General features: G+C 54.5%; 2 non-coding genes across 2 annotated transcripts; both read left to right on the top strand.

The window, feature by feature from the left end:
• The first annotated feature begins 4,656 nt into the window (after nt 1-4,656).
• LOC142000133 (U2 spliceosomal RNA) lies at nt 4,657-4,850 on the top strand. Its single transcript, XR_012642180.1, has one exon. It is a non-coding gene; the product is annotated as a U2 spliceosomal RNA (small nuclear RNA).
• A 1,536-nt stretch (nt 4,851-6,386) lies between these two features.
• Nucleotides 6,387-6,460, top strand: TRNAN-GUU (transfer RNA asparagine (anticodon GUU)). The gene has a single exon. It is a non-coding gene; the product is annotated as a tRNA-Asn (tRNA).
• Nucleotides 6,461-26,415: the final 19,955 nt, after the last annotated feature.

The raw sequence follows: 26,415 nt of genomic DNA, 5'->3' as shown, positions 1-26,415 counted from the left end.
ATTTAGGTTCCTAAACCGCTCTCCTTAGAACCCTTCCAGAACTGATAGCATGCTGCAAGATGCTCTGAGGCGAGCACCTCCCACGCCCCGCAGCTGCCCAGGTCCCCGAAGCTGGTGGTACTCTCACTGCTCTAGACACCATCAAGAGAGGAATCTCCATAGACGGACCAGCACCTCTCCAGAGGCCACCCAGAGGGTCACCAGCGCCTCGCCGGATGCCTGCCCAGCCTCTGAAACCACCCAGAGGGACCCCGGGTCCCTGCCGGATGCCCGCCCAGCCGGACCTCTCGACCCCACCCGCCCACACCAGGATGAACCAGCCAGCGATACCACTGATGCTGCTGGAACCCCCCCGCTGCAATGAGGACACCATCTACCTGCAGTACCCCCTCCCTGCGGACGTGCTCATCTGCCCCATCTGCTCTCCGCCCCAAAGCTTCCACCTCCTCGGTGGCGTCGCCAGGCACCTGAAGAGATGCCACAGCAAGAGGGTCGCCTTCAGCTGTGCCCTCTGCAGCCTGCCCTTCGAGATCTAAAAGCAATGCAAGACGCACCGAGTCACCTGCAGGAAACGCCTCAAGGGAACAACACAATCTCCTGCCCCGGCTCCCAGCCCTCCTGCTGTGCACCGGCCCACTGCTCCTGAGCCTCAACAAAGAACAGCGATTGTGCAAGCTGCTGCCAAGAAGCCTGCCCCCGTCGCCAGACCAGCGCAACGGGGTGCTGCGATCAAGAAGGTACCTGCTGCCTCGGGGAACATCACCCAGGTCCTCGCCAGCAGGAGGCCCGTCTCACCCCCTCACATCGCCAAGCAAATCTCCATACTGAGATGACTCAGTACTACCCTGCCCCCTGCCCAGCACATCCCCATCCCCAGAAGGATCAGCGCCCCATCGCGCATAGCTGCTTGAGATACTGTCGCCGGAAGAGCCAGCGCCGCCCCTCAGACCACCCGCGAACTCCAACTGCCGGAGGAACCAGAGCCACACCTCAGACCGCCCGGCGAACTCCAGCAGCCAGGGGAGCCAGCGCCGCCCCTCAGACCACCCTGCGAACTCCAACTGCCGGAGGAGCCAGTGCCAAGCCTCAGACCGCCCTGCGAGCTCCAGACATTACTGGAGGAACCAGCCCCGCAGCCACAGGAAAGCACCGGGCCCTCATCGCCAGACGGTCCAGCACGGCCCCCGAGTCCATTCTGAGGGACGCTGCCTACAGGAGATCTCACGCTCCAGCAGCAACCGCCCAGGCAGCAGCCACTCCTAGAAGGACCAGCGGTGTCCCAGCAACCCCCGAGCCGGACCGCGTCTCTCTGACCACAAGCAACGCCAGCATCCCGCCAGAGATCCTGCCCCAGCACCCAACCGAAGGGAATCCTGACTCACGAGATAGAAGGCAGGCCGACCATGTGGGCTTTGAGCCTGCACCAGACGAGGTCGAGGACCATGAGGGCCAGCAGCCGATGGTGAGGGCTGCCACTCCGTGGCAGACTGCCTGGACCGAGGAGCTACAAGCGGCAGCTTCCTTTGATGACTTCGACCTCCTCGTAGACAGGCTGACACAAGAAATGTCTGCGGAAACCACTCGTAGGAGAAGTTCCAACCAGGAGAATGCCCCGCCTGCTCACAGAACGCCTGCTCCAAACCTCACCACCACCAGGGGAGCCAGAAGTAGAGACGCCAGCCGCCGCTACGATCCAGCAGCAGCTTCAAGGATCCAAAAGCTGTACCGGGCAAAGCGCTCCAAAGCCATGAGGGAGATCCTTGATGGGCCCTCGCCCTACTGCACGATCCCATCTGAACGTCTCTACAGCTACTTCAAGGATGTATTCGAGCGCACAGCCCAGAATGACGCTCAGCTCCCAGAGTGCCTCCGCCCCCTGCCCTGTGTCGACGAAGCAGGTGTCCTGGAAACTGACTTTACACCAGGGGAAGTGATGGCCAGACTCTCAAAAACAAAAAACACAGCTCCCGGGAAAGACGGCATCCGCTACAGCCTCCTGAAAAAGCGAGATCCCGGCTGCCTGGTCCTAGCCACGCTCTTCAACCAGTGCAAGTGATTCTGCCAGACTCCCAGCTCCTGGAAGAAGGCCATGATGGTACTGGTGTACAAGAAGGGTGAGCGGGATGACCCCAGCAACTGGAGGCCCATCTCCTTCTGCTCTACGACTTCCAAGCTCTATGCCAGCTGCCTAGCGTCGAGGATCACAGAGCGGTCGGTGAGCGGGGGAGCCATCAGCTCCACCCAGAAAGGCTTCATGTCCTGCGAGGGCTGCTATGAAGACCACTTTGTCCTCCAAACCACCATCGAAACAGCTGGAAGGGCGCGGAGGCAGTGCACGGTAGCATGGCTCGACCTGGCTAACGCCTTTGGGTCCATCACCCACCACCACATCTTTGCCATGCTCCAGGAGTTTGGCATGCCAGAGAACTTCCTCCGTGTGATCCGAGAGGTGTACGAGGGATGCAGGACCACCATTGGCTCGGTCGAAGGGGAGACCGCCGAGATCCCGATCCGGAGTGGAGTTAAGCAGGGCTGTCCCCTCAGCCCCATCATCTTTAACCTCACCATGGAGCCGTTGCTGTGAGCGATCTCCAATGGCACAGATGGCTTCAACCTCCACGGTGAGAGGGTGAGCATCCTGGCTTATGCGGATGACCTGGTCCTGACCGCGGATGACCCAGAGAACCTCCATGTATTCTAGATGCCACCAGTCAAGCTGCCGACTGGATGGGGCTCCGCTTCAGTGCAAAGAAGTGCGTATCTCTCCACATCGACGGCAGCAAAAGGGACTCGGTGCAGACAACAGGGTTCCAGATCCAGGGTGAGCCCGTCATCCCCCTGGCAGAGGGGCAGGCCTACCGGCACCTCGGCACACCGACAGGTTTCCGTGTCTGGCAGACACCCGAGGACACCATCCAGGAGATCTTGCAGGATGCCGCCAAGATCGACGCCTCACTGCTAGCACCGTGGCAAAAGATAAATGCCCTGAACACCTTCCTGATCCCCCGCATCTCATTCGTCCTAAGGGGATCTGCCGTCGTGAAGGCACCCCTCAACAAGGCAGACAAGATCGTCCGGCAGCTGGTGAAGAAGTGGCTGTTCCTTCCCCAGAGAGCCAGCAGCGAGCTGGTGTATATCACCCTCAGGCATGGCGGTGCTAATGTCCCCCGCATGGGTGATCTGTGTGACATCGCGGTGATCACCCACGCCTTCCGCCTGCTGACATGTCCCGACGCCATGGTAAGGAACATCGCAGCAAATGCCCTCCGTGATGCAACAAAGAAGCGGATTGGCAGAGCCCCCTCCAACCAAGACACCGCCAGCTTCCTGAGCGGTTCCCTGGATGGCGAATTCGGAGGGGACGGGCGCGACATCGCTTCACTGTGGTCCCGCGCTCACAGTGCCACGCGTCACCTGGGGAAGCGCATCGGCTGCCGCTGGGAGTGGTGCGAGGAGCGCCAGGAGCTGGGAGTCCTGGTGCCGCAGATCAGGTCTGAGGACAACACCATCGTCACCCCGAGCGCCAGGGGCCTGCTGGAGAGGACCCTGAAGGCGGCGATCCACTCGCTGTACATGGAAGCTCTGAAGCGTAAACCGGACCAGGGTAAAGCCTTCGAACTGACCAGCAAGTGGGACGCCAGCAGCCACTTCCTCGCCAGGGGTGGCTTCACCCATTTCGCTGACTGGCGGTTCATCCTCCGCGCCCGGCTCAACTGCGTCCCGCTCAACGGAGCCGTCCGCCACGGGAACCGAGACAAGCGTTGAAGGAAGTGCAGCTACTCCAGCGAGACCCTGCCCCACGTTCTGTGCAGCTGCAAGCCCCACTCCAGAGCCGGGCAGCTGCGCTGCAATGCCATCCAGAACCGCCTGGTGAAAGCCATCGCACCGCGCCTGGGGGCGGTCACCGTGGACTGCGCCATCCCCGGCACTGACAGCCCGCTGCGACCCGACGTGGTCGTCACCGACGAGGCCCAGAAAAAGATCATCCTCGTCAACATCACGGTCCCCTTCGAGAACAGGACCCCGGCCCTCCGAGAAGCCCGAGCTCGTAAGCTGGAAATTTACACCCCCCTGGCCGACACCCTGAGAGCGAAGGGCTACAAGGTGCAGATGGATGCCCTGATCGTCGGAGTCCGGGCGCTTGGGACCCCTGCAACGAGCGTGTGCTGCGGACCTGTGGGATCGGTCGATGCTACGCACGGCTCATGCGGCGCCTCATGGTCTCGGACACCATCCGATGGTCCAGGGACATCTACATCGAACACATCACCGGCCACCGACAGTACCAGGAGGTGTGAGCCGGTTCGACATCGTGCATCCACTATGGGAAAGGGACTGAGAGGCTTTTTCCATTGGACCGTATGAACTGGAATCATAAACTCCCTGAACATTAAATCCCACCAAATGAGGGTAGAACCATCCCCATCATCGTATCCACTCATCATACTCCACACCTGAACATAGCCATTATATGGACAACATACCCCCATATCTCAATGTCTGTACTTCGACCGGTTAAACTTTTACCCCCAATCAGAGAGATTGCAGATTATGTATTCCTTATGCCACCAGCTTCTAAACCGAATTTCGCACCCCTTGATAATCTGTACCTTATCCCCTCATAACCAGAAACTTCTATGCTTGAACTCTGTACCGTTTTCTTTTTATTTCAACATTATCTCAATAAAATTATTAAATCTGTTCTTATCAGTTTAATAGCTGATATGTCCTTTATTTGAGGACTGTCTATTAAATTGATTTTTGAAACAGGGGGACGGACTAGGAGCTTGCTCTGTCCACCCCATGCATCGGCCTGGTATTGCAGTGTCTCCAGGAATGGTGCAGCTCCTTTTGGGGAGAATCTTCTGGTTAGAAAAGCGGAAAGAGTTTTACTGTGACAAGGCTTCTTTAGAGCAGATTTCTTCAAGGGGCTGGAAAAAATTGGAACCTTCTAGTGCTTTACTTTCTTTATGACAAACTATTGTTACAATTTCTTGGGAGTGTTTTGTGAATCGATAGACGTGAGGTTCTTTGTCTTGCTAGAGGACTGTTTAAGAAGCTGGGATCTTTCTCTCTCATAACACTCAGACCCGGGGCTGAGTGTTTTGAGAAAGACTTGGAGAGTTGGAGGGCAGAGAGTGAAGAGTTGGAGGGCCATTCCCTCCCCCGCATTCCAGCACCTCTACTTCTGGGACTATTTTATTCTTCAGCCATCTCTCTCAATTAACCATTTCCCACCTTCAGCTCAGTGACAGTCCCACACTCTTTGCTTCCTACACACAAAGATAGACACAGAGACCTTGCAAGGAAAACCTCCCCAAGGAGTCAGAAGCACCTGAAGTGCTGGAAAATAGAGGAGATTTGACAGTGGGACCCAGAGAGGTTCCCCAGCAGATGAAGGGGATCCCCTGCTGCCTAGGATCACCAATTGTAGGGAAGAACCAATTGGGTTTGCTTTTGGGAAGCTGCCAGGAATCAGATCTAAAATCATTATTCAGTCTGAGATATGGTTACAGCATCCATAACCCCAGTGTCACAACTCTTCATATAGCTTGAACCTTATATTTTACCAGCCACAAAACTAAAGGGATTTGAATTAAACCCCTGTTCAGAGTCAATGAGGAGTGAGGGATCTTGGGGCTTTTCATTTCTTAGCCTCTGGCACCATCGCGTGGCCATTTCAGTTTACTCCTCATAACAGTGGTCACCACCCGTCGATTGCGATCAACTGGTCGATCCTGCAGCCTCGGCCAGTCGATCCCAATCTCTGGGCCGCTAAAAGTCCAGCAGCGCAGCGGGGCTCAGAGGCTGCCTGCCTGCCCTGGCCCCGGGCCCCTCCCAGACCCGGCTGGCTGCTGGCACATCTCTGGGGCCCGTGGGGAAAGTGGGGGGTGAGGCAGCTCCATGCCCTGCCCCCACCCTCAGAACTGTCCCCGCAGCTCCCATTGGCTTGGAACTGGCCAATGGCAGCTGTAGGGGCGGCGCTTGCCGGTGTGGTCAGCGCACGGAGACCCGCTGCCCCCCTCCCTCCCAGGGGCCGCACGCACAGACGTGCCAGCAGCCAGCTCCTAACTGGGAGCCCCTGTGGTAAGCACCTCCCAGCCGGAGCCTGCACCCCAACCCCCAGCCCGGGGCTCCCTCCAGACCCCGCACTCCAACACTCTGCCCCGGCTCAGAACCCCTCCTGCACCCAAATTCCCCCCCCCAGAGCCTACACCCCACAGCTCCTCCTACACCCCAACACCCTGCAGAGCCCGGAGCCCCCTCCTGCACCAAGCTCCCTCCCAGAGCCTGCACCCCTCCCTGCCTCCCGCACCCCAACACTCTGCCCCACACGCGCAGGCTGCTAAGCAGCAGCTTTGGTAACAGCACATCAGTCTCTAGGTGTCTCTGTGGCGCAATGGGTCAGCGCGTTCGGCTGTTAACTGCAAGGCTGGTGGTTCGAGCCCACCCAGGGACGGTGGTAACCCTGTGCTACTTCTTTGCTCCTCAAGACCTGCTGGGAGCCTCAAAGTTTCCCTTTTGCCACCTGAAAACTGTCCTTCTTGGCCTCAGTGGTTTCAGCTGGTGGCCCTCAGAGTGCACTGGATGCGACTCAGAAACCCATCTCCCCGCAGCCATGCCAGGGGCTCGGGCTCAATCCTCATGGCAGGGTGCAAAACCTTGAACCTGGCATGTTTCGCTCCCTTCCCGCCTCCACTCAAGCGGCAAGGGAGAAACGGATGAGACGCGCCGGCCCGAAGACGCCTCCCTCCCACTTCCCTGTTGGCTGCACACAACCCTTGGCCTGCCTCATGCCTCCTCAGGGAAGCACGGCCATGCTGCCCAGGCCGGAGTCCCGGCCGCAGCCTGGCCCGCCCCGGCTGACGGAGTGCAGAGCCCCGCGAGTCAATGGCAGGTCGAGTCAGGAGCCTTGGCTCTTTCCCCTGACAGCCACACAGAGCTGTGTAGTGTCCCGAGAGCCTCCCTCGTGTTCTACGCAGAAGCCGCCTGCCGGTGCGGGTGGGAGAAGGGGACGAGGAAGCACGGCTGCCTCCAGCTGGGACAGGAGCCCTCTCCACACGCAGGCCTCTTGCCTTCAGCCCAGACAGCCAGAGGTGCCAGGGAGCTCCCTGGCAGGCCTCCGCCTCAGCCACCTCTGGCCTCATGGCCTAGGCTTTTGGCGCTCTGCTGGTCGCTGCCTCGCGTGAAGGCCCAGAGCAAAAAGAAACAAGTGTATCCCTAGCAGAGGATGGTTTCGATCCACCGACCTCTGGGTTATGGGCCCAGCACGCTGCCGCTGCACCACTCTGCTGTGCCTTCAACCACACCCCCCAGCATCTGGATATAGGGGCAGATTAACCTTTTGTGAGCCCTGGTGCCAAACATATTTGTGGGCCCCTATGTCGTCATTGTGGGCTCCGAGCATGGGCCTGGTGTGGCAGGGCCATTGGTGCCCTAGTGTCCCCGGTACTGAATCTCAGAGACATTTTTCATTTTGATCACACACCTCTACATGACTATGTGCATTGCCATACACAGCTCCCTCAGCCCCGAGTTCTTCTCATTGAGCTCTACCATGTGGGTTTACCAATGTCCACAGTGAGCAGAACTTTCAGAGTGGTCAGGGAAGCTCCCCACAGATTTGTCTCCTTCCTCATTCAGACCTTCAATAGCCACGTCTCCAGTGCCACCCCATGTCACCAGTCGCTGTGTGTGGTCCCACTCATAGAATCATAGAATCATAGAATATCAGGGTTGGAAGGGACCTTGGGAGGTCATCTAGTCCAATCCCCTGCTCAAAGCAGGACCAATCCCCAATCAAATCATCCCAGCCAGGGCTTTGTCAAGCCTGACCTTAAAAACTTCCAAGGAAGCAGATTCTACCACCTCCCTGGGTAACGCATTCCAGTGTTTCACCACCCTCCTAGTGAAAAAGTTTTTCCTAATATCCAACCTAAACCTCCCCCACTGCAACTTGAGACCATTACTCCTTGTCCTGTCCTCTTCTACCACTGAGAATAGTTTAGAACCATCCTCTCTGGAACCACCTCTCAGGTAGTTGAAAGCAGCTATCAAATCCCTCCTCATTCTTCTCTTCCGTAGACTAAACATTCCCAGTTCCCTCAGCCTCTCCTCATAAGTCATGTGTTCCAGACCCCTAATCATTTTTGTTGCCCTTCGCTGGACTCTCTCCAATTTATCCACATCCTTCTTGTAGTGTGGGGCCCAAAACTGGACACAGTACTCCAGATGAGGCCTCACCAATGTCGAATAGAGGGGAACGATCACGTCCCTCGATCTGCTCTCTATTCCCCTACTTATACATCCCAAAATGCCATTGGCCTTCTTGGCAACAAGGGCACACTGCTGACTCATATCCAGCTTCTCGTCCACTGTAACCCCTAGGTCCTTTTCCGCAGAACTGCTGCCTAGCCATTCAGTCCCTAGTCTGTAGCGGTGCATTGGGTTCTTCCGTCCTAAGTGCAGGACCCTGCACTTATCCTTATTGAACCTCATCAGATTTCTTTTGGCCCAATCCTCCAATTTGTCTAGGTCCCTCTGTATCCTATCCCTGCCCTCCAGCGTATCTACCACTCCTCCCAGTTTAGTATCATCCACAAATTTGCTGAGAGTGCAATCCACACCATCCTCCAGATCATTTATGAAGATATTGAACAAAACCGGCCCCAGGACCGACCCCTGGGGCACTCCACTTGACACCGGCTGCCAACTAGACATGGAGCCATTGATCACTACCAGTTGAGCCCGACAATCTAGCCAACTTTCTACCCACCTTATAGTGCATTCATCCAGCCCATACTTCTTTAACTTGCTGACAAGAATACTGTGGGAGACCGTGTCAAAAGCTTTGCTAAAGTCAAGAAACAATACATCCACTGCTTTCCCTTCATCCACAGAATCAGTAATCTCATCATAGAAGGCGATTAGATTAGTCAGGCATGACCTACCCTTGGTGAATCCATGCTGACTGTTCCTGATCACTTTCCTCTCATGTAAGTGCTTCAGGATTGATTCCTTGAGGACCTGCTCCATGATTTTTCCGGGGACTGAGGTGAGGCTGACTGGCCTGTAGTTCCCAGGATCCTCCTTCTTCCCTTTTTTAAAGATTGGCACTACATTAGCCTTTTTCCAGTCATAGAATCATAGAATCATAGAATATCAGGGTTGGAAGGGACCCCAGAAGGTCATCTAGTCCAACCCCCTGCTCGAAGCAGGACCAATTCCCAGTTAAATCATCCCAGCCGGGGCTTTGTCAAGCCTGACCTTAAAAACCTCTAAGGAAGGAGATTCTACCACCTCCCTAGGTAACGCATTCCAGTGTTTCACCACCCTCTTAGTGAAAAAGTTTTTCCTAATATCCAATCTAGACCTCCCCCATTGCAACTTGAGACCATTACTCCTCGTTCTGTCATCTGCTACCATTGAGAACAGTCTAGAGCCATCCTCTTTGGAACCCCCTTTCAGGTAGTTGAAAGGAGCTATCAAATCCCCCCTCATTCTTCTCTTCTGCAGACTAAACAATCCCAGCTCCCTCAGCCTCTCCTCATAAGTCATGTGCTCTAGACCCCTAATCATTTTTGTGGCCCTTCGCTGAACTCTCTCCAATTTATCCACATCCTTCTTGTAGTGTGGGGCCCAAAACTGGACACAGTACTCCAGATGAGGCCTCACCAGTGTTGAATAGAGGGGAACAATCACGTCCCTCGATCTGCTCGCTATGCCCCTACTTATACATCCCAAAATGCCATTGGCCTTCTTGGCAACAAGGGCACACTGCTGACTCATATCCAGCTTCTCGTCCACTGTCACCCCTAGGTCCTTTTCCGCAGAACTGCTGCCTAGCCATTCGGTCCCTAGTCTGTAGCGGTGCATTGGATTCTTCCGTCCTAAGTCGAGGACCCTGCACTTATCCTTATTGAACCTCATCAGATTTCTTTTGGCCCAATCCTCCAATTTGTCTAGGTCCTTCTGTATCCTATCCCTCCCCTCCAGCGTATCTACCACTCCTCCCAGTTTAGTATCATCCGCAAATTTGCTGAGAGTGCAATCCACACCATCCTCCAGATCATTTATGAAGATATTGAACAAAACCGGCCCCAGGACCGACCCCGTCGCCTGTCATCTGGGACTTCCCCCGTTCGCCACGAGTTTTCAAAGATAATGGCCAATGGCTCTGCAATCACATCTGCCAATTCCTTTAGCACTCTCGGATGCAACTCGTCCGGCCCCATGGACTTGTGCACGTCCAGCTTTTCTAAATAGTCCCTAACCACCTCTTTCTCCACTGAGGGCTGGCCATCTACTCCCTATGTTGTGATGCCCAGCGCAGCAGTCTGGGAGCTGACCTTGTTCGTGAAGACAGAGGCAAAAAAAGCATTGAGTACGTTAGCTTTTTCCACATCCTCTGTCACTAGGTTACCTCCCTCATTCAGTAAGGGGCCCACACTTTCCTTGGCTTTCTTCTTGTTGCCAACATACCTGAAGAAACCCTTCTTGTTACTCTTGACATCTCTTGCTAGCTGCAGCTCCAGGTGCGATTTGGCCCTCCTGATTTCATTCCTACATGCCCGAGCAATATCTTTATACTCATCCCTGGTCATATGTCCAACCTTCCACTTCTTGTAAGCTTCTTTTTTATGTTTAAGATCCGCTACGATTTCACCGTTAAGCCAAGCTGGTCGCCTGCCATATTACTATTCTTTCGACTCATCGGGATGGTTTGTCCCTGTAACCTCAACAGGGATTCCTTGAAATACAGCCAGCTCTCCTGGACTCCTTTCCCCTTCATGTTATTCTCCCAGGGGATCCTACCCATCCGTTCCCTGAGGGAGTCGAAGTCTGCTTTCCTGAAGTCCAGAGTCCGTATCCTGGTGCGAACCTTTCTTCCCTGCATCAGGATCCTGAACTCGACCAACTCATGGTCACTGCCCCCCAGATTCCCATCCACTTTTGCTTCCCCCACTAATTCTTCCTGGTTTGTGAGCAGCAGGTCAAGAAAAGCTCCCCCCATAGTTGGCTCCTCTAGCACTTGCACCAGGAAATTGTCCCCTACGCTTTCCAAAAACTTCCTGGATTGTCTATGCACCGCTGTATTGCTCTCCCAGCAGATATCAGGAAAATTAAAGTCACCCATGAGAATCAGGGCATGCGATCTAGTAGCTTCTGCGAGTTGCCGGAAGAAAGCCTCATCCACCTCATCCCCCTGGTCCGGTGGTCTATAGCAGACTCCCACCACTACATCACTCTTGTTGCTCACACTTCTAAACCTTATCCATAGACACTCAGGTTTTTCTGCAGTTTCGTACCGGAGCTCTGAGCATTCATACTGCTCCCTTACATACAGTGCTACTCCCCCACCTTTTCTGCCCTGCCTGTCCTTCCTGAACAGTTTATAACCATCCATTACAGTACTCCAGTCATGTGAGTTATCCCACCAAGTCTCTGTTATTCCAATCACGTCATAATTCCTTGACATCACCAGGACCTCCAGTTCTCACTGCTTGTTTCCAAGGCTTTGTGCATTCGTATATAAGCACTTGAGATAACCTGCTGATCACCCCTCATTCTCAGTATGAGGCAGGAGCCCTCCCCTCACAGACGTTCCTGCCTGTATTTCCTCCCGGTATCCCGCTTTCCCACTTACCTCAGGGCTTTGGTCTCCTTCCCCCAGTGAATCTAGTTTAAAGCCCTCCTCACTAGGTTAGCCAGCCTGCTGGCAAAGATGCTCTTCCCTCTCTTCGTAAGGTGGAGCCCGTCTCTGCCCAGCACTCCTCCTTCATGGAACACCATCCCATGGTCAAAAAATCCAAAGCCTTCTCTCCGACACCACCTGCGTAGCCATTCATTGACTTCCACGATTCGACGGTCCCTACCCAGGCCTTTTCCTTCCACGGGGAGGATGGACGAGAACACCACTTGCGCCTCAAACTCCTTTATCCTTCTTCCCAGGGCCACGTACTCCGCAGTGATCCGCTCAAGGTCATTCTTGGCAGTATCATTGGTGCCCACGTGGAGAAGCAGGAAGGGGTAGCGATCCGAGGGCTTGATGAGTCTCGGCAGTCTCTCCGTCACATCGCGAATCTTAGCCCCTGGCAAGCAGCAGACTTCTCAGTTTTCCTGGTCAGGGCGGCAGATAGATGACTCAGTCTTGTGGAAACGAGCCTGCTCCTTTCGCAGGTGGCTGACAAAGGAGGCTCCGGCCCGGTGAGGCTCTGGCATTGTGCAGAGCACGGTGCAGCAGGGAGTTAACACTAGGGCCGTAGTTCTTCCTTCCCAGAAACAGGACGTACGTGTGGAAAATGGGGCAGCTCCCCCAGCCCCCCCAGGGCAGCGCAAGGTCAGTGTTTGTCAACAGGGAGCAGCAGGAACTCCTACCCCTGCATGGGCTGGGATGGATACCTGGCTGTCCTAGGCCCCTAGAGGTCTGAGAGCAAAGGGAAGGTTTGTTTGTGGATTTTCCCCTTCGGGGAACCGAAGGAGCTTTTTCTCTGAGAGCTGCATGGGAGGAAGTGAAGGCTCAACCCTGAGCTGGAGGCTGGCAGCGATATTCTGCTCAAGGCTGGTGAGGGGAAGCTCCCTGCACTGAGGCTTAGAGGATCTCTGCTAAAATCTGGCCTGGAAGGTGTTAGTGTTGTGATATTTGTTCAGTGCTGATTGATTGGCTGTAGGAGCTCTGTTGGAAAGAGTGCCACCCTCTCATAAAACTAAAGGGAAGGGTAAACCCCTTTAAAATCCCTCCTGGCCAGAGGAAAAATTCTCTCACCTGTAAAGGGTTAAGAAGCTAAAGGTAACCTCGCTGGCACCTGACCAAAATGACCAATGAGGAGACAAGATACTTTCAAAAGCTGGGAGGAGGGAGAGAAACAAAGGGTCTGTGTCTGTCTGTGTGATGCTTTTGCCGGGGATAGAACAGGAATGGAGTCTTAGAACTTTTAGTAAGTAATCTAGCTAGGTATGTGTTAGATTCTGATTTCTTTAAATGGCTGAGAAAAGAACTGTGCTGAATAGAATGACTATTCCTGTCTGTGTGTCTTTTTTGTAACGTAAGGATTTGCCTAGAGGGATTCTCTATGTTTTGAATCTAATTACCCTGTAAGGTATCTACCATCCTGATTTTACAGAGGTGATTCCTTTATTTCTATTAAAAGTCTTCTTGTAAGAAAACTGAATGCTTTTTCATTGTTCTCAGATCCCAGAGTTTGGGTCTGTGGTCACCTATGCAAATTGGTGAGGATTTTTACCAAACCTTCCCCAGGAAGTGGGGTGCAAGGGTTGGGAGGATTTTGGGGGGAAAGCCGTGTCCAAACTACGTTTCCCAGTAAACCCAGTTAGAGTTTGGTGGTGGCAGTGGAGATCCAGGGTCAAAGGATAAAATTAATTTGTACCTTGGGGAAGTTTTAACCGAAGCTGGTGAAAGTAAGCTTAGGAGGTTTTCGTGCAGGTCCCCACATCTGTACCCTAGAGTTCAGAGTGGGGGAGGAACCTTGACACACCCCAGCTCTCAGTTCTGCTGACTTTGCAGGTGGACGCTGCCTTTTGGGTCCTAGTTCCTGTCGGGCTCCCCGTCTGCGTGCTGGGAGGAGCCATTCTGTTCTCTGTACAGCAGTGAGTGCGTGTGCTGGGGCAGGGCGGGGTGGGGGAGCGGGGGGGGAACTAAGCCGTAGGGAAGGAAGGGGGTGGGATGAGGAGGGCTGGGGCAATAGGGAAGGAGCACGGGATGGGGAAGAGAAGGGGATAGAGGAAGCGGGGGCAGGGGGAAGCGGGGGCCCGGCATGCAGCATCCCCTTGGCAGCAGCTGAAGCTCCCCATTAAGCAGGCCCATCAAACCCTCACCCTGACAAGCTCCCACCTCCCCTGCACCTGGACCACCCTGATAAGCCCCCTGGACACCCACCCCACAGAGCCCCAGCCTGCTGCACTTGGACCCCGCACTCCAATGAGCCCTACCTCCCCTGCACCCGGACCCGTCCTGTGCTGAGCTCCCCACACCTACACACCTCCTGCTGAGCCCCAATCACCTTCATTTGGAGCCCTCTGCAGAGTCCCACTGCACCTGGAGCCCCCCAACAAGCCCCTGTGCATCCAGATCCCGCAGTGAGCCACCTCACCCCGACTGCTCCACAGAGAACCCTCTTACCCCACCCGGATCTCCTCACACTGAGCCCCTCCACACTTCGATCCTGCCAGGCTGAGCCTGTCTGCCCACATCTGGCGCAGGGGCAGTGGCCAAGAGTGTTTCTGGGGCAGGTTGATCCCTTACGCTGCATCAGGGTCGGGTGCAGCCTCACGGCCGAGTCCCTATCCCGGGAGGAGAGGGGGAAGGCTGCAGGGTGATCTCCCACCTCCACGCAGCCAGTGGCCTCTGCTCCCCACTGCCAGGCCGGAGCTTCCACATTCATTTATTGACAAATAACATTTGCAGAATTTTAAAATAGTGCACAGAATTTTTAATTTTTTGGTGCTGAATTTCCTCAGGAATATGGGGTGCTGGGCAGTTGTGGGGGGGCTGTGAGAGGGGCACTGGGCAGTGGGGAGTGTTGGGTACAGGGATCTGTGAGCCAGATCTCTGGGTGAGGGGGCACTGGGCATGGGAGTTGCTGGGCATAATAGGGTGGGGAGCAATGGGCAGGGGGGTGGTATGGCAGAGCACGCTGGCAGCGCAGGGCTGGGTGGGCCAGTATGTGTCTGGTGGCTGCGGGTTTGCAAACAGAGCCCCTGTGTGGGGCTGTCCAGACCAGAGCTGTGTCTCCCTCCCCCCACCTCCCTGTGCCTTACCCCTGGCTCTGGTGATCAACCCCCCCTTTGTACCATACCCCATTCCCCCATGGGGACCCACATATATGTTTGGTGCCGGGCTCACAGAAGGTTAATCAGGCCCTGTCCATACCTCCTTGTGCTGGGCACTGCACGGAGACCCAGAGGGCCGGCAGGATGCATGTGGAAATAGATGAGTGTGTGAGGCAGATGGGTGAAGGGCTGTATGTTGCATACAGTGGGGGCGGATGGGGGGCTTTAGGGTTGGATGGACAGCGGGACAGGTGGAGAGCTGCAGGGACGGATGGTGACGTCACGGGCCAGAGGTGTGATGGGTTCAGCTCATGGGTGCTGGCCCTGTCATCTCCTGCCCCCATCTGCCCTGGACTCTTGCAGTCAGCAGAGTCAGGCCCTGTAGCATTACACTGGTGCCTCCATCCCGTGCGTACACCTGTGCACAGGGTGCTGCTGGAGAGCTCAGGCCTGGACAAGCCAGCGGGCTCACGGCTGCTGAACCAGCTCCTCCAAAGACTGCCCCAGATCTCCCCCTCCTTGGGCAGCAAGACCCTGGCTGGAGGGGCTCCTTGTCCCTCCTTGCACCCAAAGCAGCCTGCTCGGCAGAGAGACTGAGGTCACCTGCCTCCACCCAGCCTCTTGCTGGAGCTGCTCCAGCCCCGAATTGCTGGTATCCCAGCCTGGCTGGAGTTGGTGTGATGTCCTCGCGGAGTCAGTTCTTTCTCCCTGATAGATTATGATTTTCCCCTCTGCAGTTAGTTGGTCTTTCTCTGCTTCCCCAGAACCCCTCCCCAGAGTCTGTCATTGCTTCACCTAAAAGCTGCTTCCCCTTGGGGTCTCTGTGTTCTGGGGTCTCTGCTGTAGGCGGGGACACTGCTCTGGCTATGGGCAGGTGCTCAGCAAGGTGAGGGTTGTAACTCAGAGCTTTCTTCATCAGAAATTTAAATAAAATTAGCCTTTGCCTCATTCCTTAAAGTGCAGAGTAACACACAGGCACACGCCTGCTCACTGGGGGTATGTGTGGGTCGGTGTCAGGGTGCAGGGCCCCCTGGTGCCCAGGTGAGGCAGTGCATGGTGAATATCACTCCTGTTGGGGCACTGACCCCTGCTGGCCAGGTGGGATAGTGCCCTATGTGTATCTCCCCCCCAGCACTGTGATAGTGACCCCTGCTGGCCAGGCACGGGAGTGCCCTGTAGGTGCCTTCTTGTTGGAGCAGTGACTCCTGGTGGCCAGGTGCGCAATGCCTGGCATGTATCCCCCCTCTCATTCCTGCAGCGACCTCTGGTGGTCACTGAGGGCAACTGCCTATGTTACCCCACCACTACCATTGTGACCAGCCTGCAGAGTAAAGGTGCGGCCGAATTACCGCTGCCGCGGAAAGACGAGGGCCGCCCTGACGGCACACGGAATGGCCCCTTTCCCAGTGCCGCCGCAGCACCTGCTTGGAACGCTGGTGCCTGGAGCCGGCCCTGCTGGGCTGGAATTGAGGGGGAGTCGGGGGCAGCAAAGCAATGGCTCTTCCCCGGGGGCTGCCTGCAGGGGTTGGTCCCTATCCACTTCCGGAGTCATCAGCCCTGTAGGAGCAGGCAAGCGGTGGGAATTCCAACCTTCCCAGGTGCGGTGGGGCTCGGGCTTCAGGCTTCTGCCCTGGGATGGGGGGCGGGGGGGCTCAGGCAAGATCCATGGAACGTGGGCTGGGGGGGGGGAGTCTGTAATTCATGCAGTTATCGATATATGTGTGACCTCAAATATTACCAATCTGCCCCCCCTCACCAAAAAACCCCCCAAACCCAACCAACCATCTCCCCAACAGACTCTCCATCTGGAAAGCATTCATCCCTCACACTGATGAAAAGACTCACAGTAGAAAAAGGATCAGCTTTTAAAACAATCCTCCTGCAAGACAAAGAAACTCACATCTTTAGACTCAGAAAACACTCCCAAGAAACGTTAATAAGATGTTGTCATGAAGAAATCAAAGGGACGGGGGATGGGGTCTGAGGCACCGGAAGTGGCTGCGGCAGCCCTCTCCCGGCTGCGGCAGCCCTCTCCCGGCTGCCCTCTCCCCTGGACCTGGGGCGACGGTCCGGTTCCGACACGGGGGAGCTGGAGCGGAGTGGGCGGTGGCTGTGGACAAAAGGCTGGGCCTGGCCTTTGGGGGCGGGGGAAGGGGTGTGCTCCATGTGTCATTCTGGGGGGTGGGGCTGAAGGGACACCGCAGGGGTGTGTGATGAGGGAGGAACTGGGGGAGGGGAGACTGGCGGTTAAGGGGGGGGCTGCAGTGAAGGGGAGTATGTGGTAGCAGTTGGGGGGCTGAGGCTATTTGCTGTGTGGGGATCGGGGAGCCTGACTAAGTGGGATGCGGAGGCTGTGGTGTGCGGGGGTCACAGAATTGTCTGGTGGGCTTTGGGGGAGGACTCCATAGCTAGTGGGGCCCAGTGTGCCACGGCCAGTTTCTAGGTCCTGGGGGGTCAAGGTCTGGGATCCAGTGGCTCCTGTGAGGTGCCCCAGGGCTATAGTGACTGGCAGGGGGCTGGACAGCAGCACCAGGGTCCTTGAGGAGGGGCTGGGAATGAGGACACTGAAGGCTATGGTGGGGGAGGGGAGCCCGGACAGCACCATGGCCATTGCAAGGGAGGTTTTGCCGGGGGGGGGGGCATTGGAGAGTCTGAGGGGGTTGTTGCTTAGGGAGATGCTGTGGGTGTGCGGTTGCCAAGAGGGACCCCCCACCTTCCACAGCCATTGCTGGGGATCTTGTGGGGGGACCTCAGGGAGCAGGTTTGTGCTGAGGTGATTGGAGCCGGAAGGGGCTGGGGCTGTAGGGATTGGAGCAAGGCAGGTGGGGGCAGTGTGGTGGGGAGGGCACTGCAGCCATTGGGGGAGGAGGGACCTGGAGGGAGCTGGGTCCGTAGGGAGGGGGGTAAAGGGGTGCGGAGGTTGTAGCAAGTGTGGGCCAGGGGTTCCTTTGGTCAGTAGCGGGGACTGGGGGTGCGTGTGAGACTTGTGCCATCCCCACTGAGAAGCTGACAGGAGGGGACATATAGGAGAGGTAGGGAGGCAGAAGCATCTGCCCCAGGGGAGGTAGCAGAGAGTTTGGGTGGAGTGGGGGAGCAGCCTGGAGGTGAGGTTGGCTCTGGTGCAAAGTAGTGTGTTGGGAGGAAGAGAACGCACGTGTAAACACTGATTGAAATTACACAAGTGCCACTTTCTCCTGCAGCCAACCCTAGGGGCTGCAGTGACAAGAAAAGGATTTACAAGTAGGAAAGTGAGATTGAAACGACAAAGGTTAGCAGGGGGATGCTGAGCGTAAGATCTGAAATGTATCCATGTGGTTCCCAGGATCAAATCTCAAGAAATGGTCTTACAGTCGACAACCAAAGCGCACCCAGCTGAAGCTCTGGGCAGCCCTTCACAAGCTGTTCTAAAAAATACTTCAACAGAAACTCTAGACTGGAGCCTGCCCCCTGATCAGAGCAGGAGCCCCAACGCACCTCTGCTCATTGACCCCCCCTCCCCCCAGCCCTCGCAGGACAATTTAACTGTCACAGCAGCAGCCACGTTGAGTTTGCTGTGGCCATAAGTTCAACTAAAGCAAAAATGTGTTTGGGAATCACAGGACTGGATGATAACGGCCTAGTGGCGTTAAAATCCCTGGCTGGTTTAATGCCTTTGACCCCTCTCAAAAGAAGCTGCTCACAGGGTAAGAGGCTCCTGTGACACTTGAAAACATGCAGCAGTTCTACTGCTGGAAGGGCAGGGCCAGAGGAGAGGCCCAGCAACCTGCCCCAGGATTTGGCATTTCCTCAGGATTATGGGACCTTCCCTGAACACTGTTAGATGCATTAATTGATTTTATTGGGGGAGGGGGGACTGTTAGACAGTCATTTACAATTTTTCTCTTTATAGACTTAAGCAACCAAATAAAATATTGTAAACTGCAGAATTCTGTAGCTCTGGTCCCTGTTGCTGCTGCCCCATTCTGTAGCCCTTGGTCCCATTTTACTCCTTTCTTGCTGTCTCCATTGGATTGGTCTGTAGGATGAGCTCATGGGCAATACGGAGCCAACTGGGCTTGCCTGAAGAAGAAGTGGAGCTCTACAAGGTATCTGCAACCTTAGCTCCCCTCCCAGGGACTACAGCTGGCCAGGACAGCCCATTAACTGCATTGGAGGCTTGCTCCTCCTGTGTACTTCCTCTCCAGGTAGCTTTTCTTGCTAGCAGGGTACCAATGTCATGCAATGAGTGACATCTGGTCCGTGCTGCCTCTGCCCTCATCAATCTGCTGCAATGCTGTCAGTGCAATATTGTAACTGCTCACGCTGTGGCCACTGTGAAATTGCTATGACTGCATGGGCAGACAGAGCAAAAATCCATTGGAGAACTGCTCATCTAGGCACTTCTTCAATTCAGGTAATTATGGATCTAAATCCCCATGACTGCTCTGTAAGTCTCAGCCTCCGTATTGCCACCACGTGATTTTATCATGGGTCTCATGGTATTTGGGGTTTCCAAGAGCCCAGCTCCTGGCGTCCAATGGCTAGATGAGAACTTTGGCTTTCATTTAAGAAAAATAAAGTTAAGTTTTGAGCCCTAGTGGATGCAGAGAATTGAAAATGTGACCTCATTCCACCCGAAAGGCTCAGGAATCAAACAGCAAAGAGTGCCCCTTACATGAAGGGGGACCCTGGGGAAGAGCAGACCCCCAGCCCAGCATTAAAACACAAGACTGTTTCTATAGAAGGCTCAGTGGGGTGAGGTGAATCAACTTTCTGGTCTAGACAGGTTCTCATAACATGCTTGGTAGCTTTCCTGCCTTTTGTCTCTTCTCACACAGCCCAGTTCTCTTCACCCCAAGCCCCATTTCTGCTGGGTGGAGTGATAGTGATCCTTGCTCTTCTGCCCTCATTCCCTCCACCGATCCCCAATGTCTCCCCTCACTCCCCGGAGTGTTTCTAGGGCCTATCAGATCAAACCCCAGGAGTTTGGCTTTGACACCCAAACAAACCCAGGACTTTGGCATCCAAAATCTGGAGGCCTGTTTGTGATGGGGTGTACCTGGCCCCTTGTGGCCTCCTCCTGGTGGCCCTGCAGTCCTACTCCCTGCCCCAGGAAGGAGCAGCAGAGGGGGCTCCTCTAGGCTTGCCTAGAGAAGCCTCATGGAAGCAGCCAGTCAGAGCCCAGCAGCCTCCTATAAAAAGGAGCTGCAGGACCTCAGCTGCTCAGTTCCTTGCTGGGGGTGGAGGAGCAAAGAAGGGTGCTCAGCTCTGGCCAAAAGGCATTTGATAGGCTGCACGAGCTAAACTGGGGAGTGAGAGGAACTGAAACCGTTACGAGGTAGAGGTGGGGAGAGGCCCAGGGAATGTAGCAGGAATTAATGAAAGGAAGCAGTAGGCGCTTGCTGTTGACAAGATCCCTGGGCTGGAATCTGGAGCTGTGAGTGGGCCTGGGTTCCCGCAGTGATGAAGTGGCCTGAGCCCTGGGCAGGGGACAAGACTCCTCTAGAAACCTGAGCAAAGGGCTGGATTTAAAGGGCCCTGAGGTGGGGCTGAAGACTCTGGTGAGGGCAGGCAGGCAGGCAGGCAGACAGCTGGCTGAGCTCTTTGCTACCCGGGAAGGGGTTCATTTTTGACTGTGAGACCTGGCTGGAGGTGTGAGTCACTGCAGACATGCCTTGTGAGGTCAACAACATACAGGGGGCACCAGGAGTGGGGGAAAGATTGCAGTACCACACTCAACTACTAGCAGGCACTCAAGAGACAAATACCACTCTGTTCCACTGTGGATAAGTGCTGAAATCATCATTGGGCCAGAGAACGTGAAGGACTCTGTAGTCCAGTGGTCAGGGCATCCACCTGGGAGGAGACCCTGGGTCTAGTCTGCCTGCTCCAATCACTCTTTCATTATTTATCCGCAGGAGAACAGCTTCAACAGGAGAAACGGAGGGAGCCCCAGATCAGAATATCCCAGTGGTTAGAGCCCCTCCTGAGACATGGGAGACTCCTGTTCAAATCCTCTCTCTCCCTCTGGCAGACAGGAAAGAACTGAATCTGGGTCTCCCAGGTCCCAGCCGAGTGCTCTGAGCACAGAGCTAAACAGTGTGAAGTGGGGAACCACACCATCCTGCAGAGTTGTTGCAAGTTTGTTACCTCGCTTCTGTTCATAGTTCTGGTCATAGTAAAGGGTTTATCTAGACACTGAGCTACTCAGCTCTAATCCTACATCGACACTAGAAGATGCTCTAAGCTCCTCCCATCAGCTTAATTGCCCCACTCGCCGTGAGAGGCGTAGCTCTGTCAGCGGGAGAAGCTCTCCTGCCGACACAGCGCTCTCCTCAACAGCGCTTCGATCGGGATCACTTACGTCGCTCAGGGGGTGGATTATTCACCCCCCTGAGCGCCGTAAGTGATACCGAAGTCAGTTCTAGTGTAGACAAGGTCTAAGATACCAGAGCAACTGCTGCTGCTATTTCAACAGGAAGAGAAGGAGGCGGCTGCAGGATGGTGAAGGAGAGAAAATCAACACTGCAGGAGCAGGAGAAGGTAAAGACCAGGAGAATCCAGAAGCCAAGTCACCAGAGAGGCACAGGGAACCTCTCTGCAACCTCCCCAAAACTCTCATTTGAAGAGGGGTGTGGACTGTGGAATATGTAGCTTTCTCCCAAAAAACATAAAGAAATAGCTTTGAGCTCTGATGCGCTATGTAAGGTCAGTTCTTTGATGGGGTTAGTGAGGGGTTTGATGCCATTTAACTAATCCACTTTCAAGTCACACCTTCTACTAACCAAAATTCATTTTGCTGAGTGTCCCCCTGTTGGCAAGCCCTGAATTCTCCGCGCTCACCCGTCCCTTCAAGGCCCTGGGTTTGTGGTACAGGAAGGGCTTGATCACTTTTTATAGTGGGGGAGCTGAAAGCCGGCTAGCTGGACTCCCGTGTGTTCACAAGCAGTGTGAAAAAGCACAATTTCCGCTCACACTGCTCAGGGACAGCACAGCTCCGGGGTTCTCAAGGATCACACACTAATGCTAGCTTCAGAGGCATGTGCACGGGGTGGGCCCAGGCACACCCGAATCAGGGTCACCCCAAGCGTGAAAAAAAAAAGGGGGAGCGGCCGGACTGCTGGAGATGGGGGGCGGGGGAGTTTGGGGTAGGGGGGCCCCGGCCCAGCCACTTTTCTCCGCCCCCGCTCTCTCCTGCATGGGAGAAGCTTGGTGGGGCTGCGCCCCGGGCTCGGTCCTGCTGCTCCGAGGCTGCCGGCAGCCAAGTTCCCGCCTCGCCCCGCAGCTCGCTGCGGACTTGCCCCACCTCCGCCCCCTGCCCCCGGTCTGCGGTGTGCCAGGCAGAGAGAGGGGGCCGTGGAGAAGAGGCGGGGACAGGGCCTTGAGAAAGGGGGTGGAATCGGGGTATACCCCCTCCAGCCCCCTCCTGTGAACCGCTCAGGGCAGGGGCCTGGGAGCAACCCCACGACTCCAGCGCACCTCCCCAGCCCTGACCCCTGCAGCCCTCTCCCACACACGCAGCCCTCTGCCCTGACTCCTACACGCCCCAGCCCTGACTCCTGCACCCCCCTCACACACCCTGCCCTGACTCCTGCACCCCCCTCACACACCCAGTCCTGATACCTGCACCTCCCACACATCCCCACCCCCACCCTGAGCACCAAACTGGAGCTCTTGTACCCTCCCACCCACATACCAACCTGCACCCCTTGCACTGAATGGGAGCTGCCCCAGGTAAGCGCTCCACACCCCCAACCTCCTGCCCCAACCCTGAGCCCCCTCCCTCATTCTACCTCCTGTTCAGACCCTGCACCCCAACCCCCAGCCTTCTCCTTCACACCCAGCCCTGTGCTCAGTGCACCCCCACCCTCAGCTCAGTGCAGAATGAGATGAAGAGAATAGGCTAGAACCAGGGCTAAGGTATGTAATCACCCTATGTGGGCAGGAGTGGGGGGGAGCCTGTTTACCCCCTTCCCAGCCCTGGTGTGCTTGCAGGTTACCCCCAGCCCCTCTCTTGCTCCAAGGACCAACCCTAGCTCCTGCCCCAGTGTGCTTTTGCCCTCAGCCCCTGCCTTGCTCCAGTCAACAGGGACTAGTCCTCCCCCATCCCCCACTGTGCTCATCTTTCCCCTGTCCCCTGCGTCACTCCAGCTGGGGACCAATACTTCCCCCCGCCACCACCACCACCATGCCCAATTGTCAGGGTGGATAAAAATCAATGACTTTTTTTAAAAAATCAAATAATCGGATTTTTTTAATTTAAATTGGATTTTTGAGGAAAAAATATCTAAAGACTGTTTTAATTAAGGTACATCAGAGATGCTTAGTTTTGCAGTTCTCAAACTGTGGATTTGTATCTCCAGAGGTAACGTGCTTGTTAACAGCAAAAATGTTTTAAATAAATAAATAATATAGAGAGGTGAGAAATAACAGACCTCAACTCTATTGTCCCTCTGCAAATTTGTGGACACAGGGTCAACCCCTTACCTCTCTTTAAAAGTGAAAAGTTTCAAAGAGTTCAATGAATAGAAGATTGTTGGGGGCGGAATAGATCTGGACAAGGAAAAGAAGTCCGGAGATAAATGTGAGAATGAGGGACATATGCTTTTTGTTAAACTATTATGTTTGCTGTTGAAGAAAAATATCCAGAATACCTCACGTGGTTGTTTTAGTTAAATAAAGCAATTAAAATCTCTGTCTGGGGATGTTCTCTTCCTAATACAGCCTGGCAAGAAAATCCTCCAAATATTAATGATTAACCTGTTGAATTGGAGAGAGTTCACCTCCCAATAACTTCATAAATCTCTGCGTCAGTTACCTTTGGTAAATGAAATAACCCACGCATTCATGTTGTGATATAGCTGTAAAACTCATCTGAAAAGTTTTCAAAATAAATCACGGTTTAAAAATGTATAGTGTTTCCCTTCTAAAAATGAAACCTACATCGATCTCTGAGTTGTGAAGAATGTGTATTAAGGTTATAACAAGCAACAAGAATGCACTTTTATGTAGAAAACCATGATTAAATGGAGACTTCCTGACGAGTGATTTAAATCAAATCCACCCTGCCCGCTGTACTCTTGCCCCGGCCTCTTCATTCCCCCAGGGGGGCCCACAAATATGTTTGGTGCCAGGCCCACAGAAAGTCAATTCTGCCCTGTTCCTAGAATGAACCCTCATTGAGTGGGGCGACCCCCAGGGAGCAGCTCCAACCTCCAGAGTGTCTGGCCAGCGACAGGACATGAGCACGGCAAGGGAGGGGGGTGGCAGTGACATCACACAGGCCTTTTGCAGGAGCTCAGCCGATTGGTCAAAGGTGATGGGAGATGGTGACCTCACAGACAGATGCTGACATCAGCCAGGCAGGTTGGGGAGGGGCCAGGGAAGTCTCCTTCTCGAGGTCTCTCCGTGAGGACTGAGAGGGGATCAGGGGTCACGTTCGTGAGCGCCAGGAGGAACCTCTGTCGACTTTTCTCCTTTCCTTTCATTGATTTGACGAGAAAACAGATGTCCCTGTTGAGAAGGTAAGAGCCTGCTCAGGGCTGAACCCTCTTCAGTTGGATCCGTCTGGTGACAGTTGAATTCAAGGTGTGGAAAACTCAAGCTTAAGGAGGCAGAATTTTATTCTGCACCTAGAATTTTGTCCCTTAGAATCACTGGGGACATGAGGGTTTGTCCATTTTAGTTCACCTTTTCCTCCATCCCTCCCTCCTTTCTCTTCTTCTCTTGCATCTTTTATCCTTTCTCCTCTTCCCCTCCCAATACCAGGAGGGGTGTGTGTGTGAGGTCCGCCCAAAAACGTGGGGCTGAAATAGTGCTCGGGCAGTGATCCCCACCAGTGACCTGGGCCATCCTTTGGGCTCTCAGGTGAGAACCCTCAGCCTCCAATCCTCAGCCTCTACCCTGATTGGCTGAGCAGGGGGTTATTGACAGGGAGGAGACTCAGGTCCTTATTGTTCTCTTTTAAGACCAAGTAAGTTAGTAAGTCACAACCAGTCATATGGTTGACGAATTTTGCTGCTTCTCTGCATTGATTGTCTCTGAGCAGTTCATGATTCTCTTGAGCATTCCAGTTCTCCTCAAATACTTGCTGAATAATTCCTGTGCACTCTTGTTGGTCTGGAGCTCATTTGAGAGCACTTTATTCAGGTCATTCAGTGTATGAAATTGAAGATCCGATGGTTAGTTTGAAAATCAGGGCACTTGGGTCCTATTCCCAACTCTGCCACTCACTGGCTGTATGACCTAAGACAAGTCAATTCTCCTTTCTCAGTCTTAACTTCTCCCTCTTCCAAGTAGGGATAATAACGGTCCACGCCTACCTACCTCACGGTGGGTGGAGGATGCAGATCCATTGAAGAGTGTCACTAGGAGTAGTGCATAATATGAGGTGTCCTATCACGTTTACTCAGATCAGATTATGACATAACAGAATAGCTGAAATAGTCTATTTTATTTGTATTTTCTTATCTAATTTTTGAGATCTAAGTATCTCCTCTTTGTGTGTGTAACCCTTCTGCCCGTCAGAGTTGGCAGCAACAAGGGCCTGGTTCAATATCTAGGGGATTCATTCCAATAACACAATGCAAACCAGCTCGAGCCCCCACCCAGTGACCTGGGACAAATATATACCACCCCCGCTGGGCACCTCCAAGAGGCAATACTTCCCCTCTCGCAAGCACATAGTCTGAGTGTAGCAAAAGCAAGGAAATTGGAATAATGTTTTGCTAAGGGCAGGAATGGGAACAGGGACACAGGTGTAAGGCTCTGTGGTGTCAGAGCTGGGAAGGAGGATACTAAGGAAGGAAACTGCAATCATGCTTGCTGGAAGTTCACCCCAATAAACATCGAATTGTTTGCACCTTTGGACTTCGGGTATTGTTGCTCTCTGTTCATGCAAGAAGGACCAGGGAAGTGAGTGGGTGAAGGAATAAGCCCCCTAACAGCATTATGTTGGGGAAACACCACCAACAGGATTCGTAACACAATCCATGAACAAAAACCCACCCCAAAAAAATTGGGGCATGCTCTTTCCCTTTGGTTCTTGAGTCCAGCAACCCCAAATCACCCAAAGTCCTAAAAGTCCAATGAACCAAAAGTCTCTTTCCCTGGTCAGGGCAGCCCCAGAGTTCGAAAGTTTATCTGCAGAGCTTTACCTCCCAAGCTGGGTGGAGATGGGGGGAGGGAGAAGAGAGGTAAGGGGCACCTTACGTGATCTGAAGCTGACCACCCCACAGCTCCATAGGCCTTCGCTCCGCTCCGCCAGCTGCCCCACAAACTGCTTTGCTCGGCTCCCCTCACCTCCGCTGCCCACAAGCAGCTCCCGCCATCCCACAAACTGCTCCACCAGGCAGTCCACAAACTGCTCCGCTCCACGTCCCACAAGCAGCTCCCACAGTCCCACGAACTGCTCCACCAGCCTGTCCACAAGGCACTCCAGCCATCCCACAAACTGCTCCACAATAGATCTTCAGGCTCCCCGCCTACTTAACACAACGCTCAGGGATTTCAGCTCTTAGTCAGTTCAGGTCTCTGGTGTATTCAGCTTGTAGTAGGGGAGCCTTAGTGCTGGTGCACTATTAGCCCAAACGGAGCTCAGCACCCTGTAACTAGACTCCTAATGGAATCAAAATTGAGAGAGGAGAA

This window comes from Natator depressus, chromosome 16, assembly GCF_965152275.1.
Source record: "Natator depressus isolate rNatDep1 chromosome 16, rNatDep2.hap1, whole genome shotgun sequence".
Taxonomy (NCBI): Eukaryota; Metazoa; Chordata; order Testudines; family Cheloniidae; genus Natator; species Natator depressus.
Note: the sequence above shows the minus strand (reverse complement) of the source record. Positions and strands in the feature narration are given on the sequence as shown.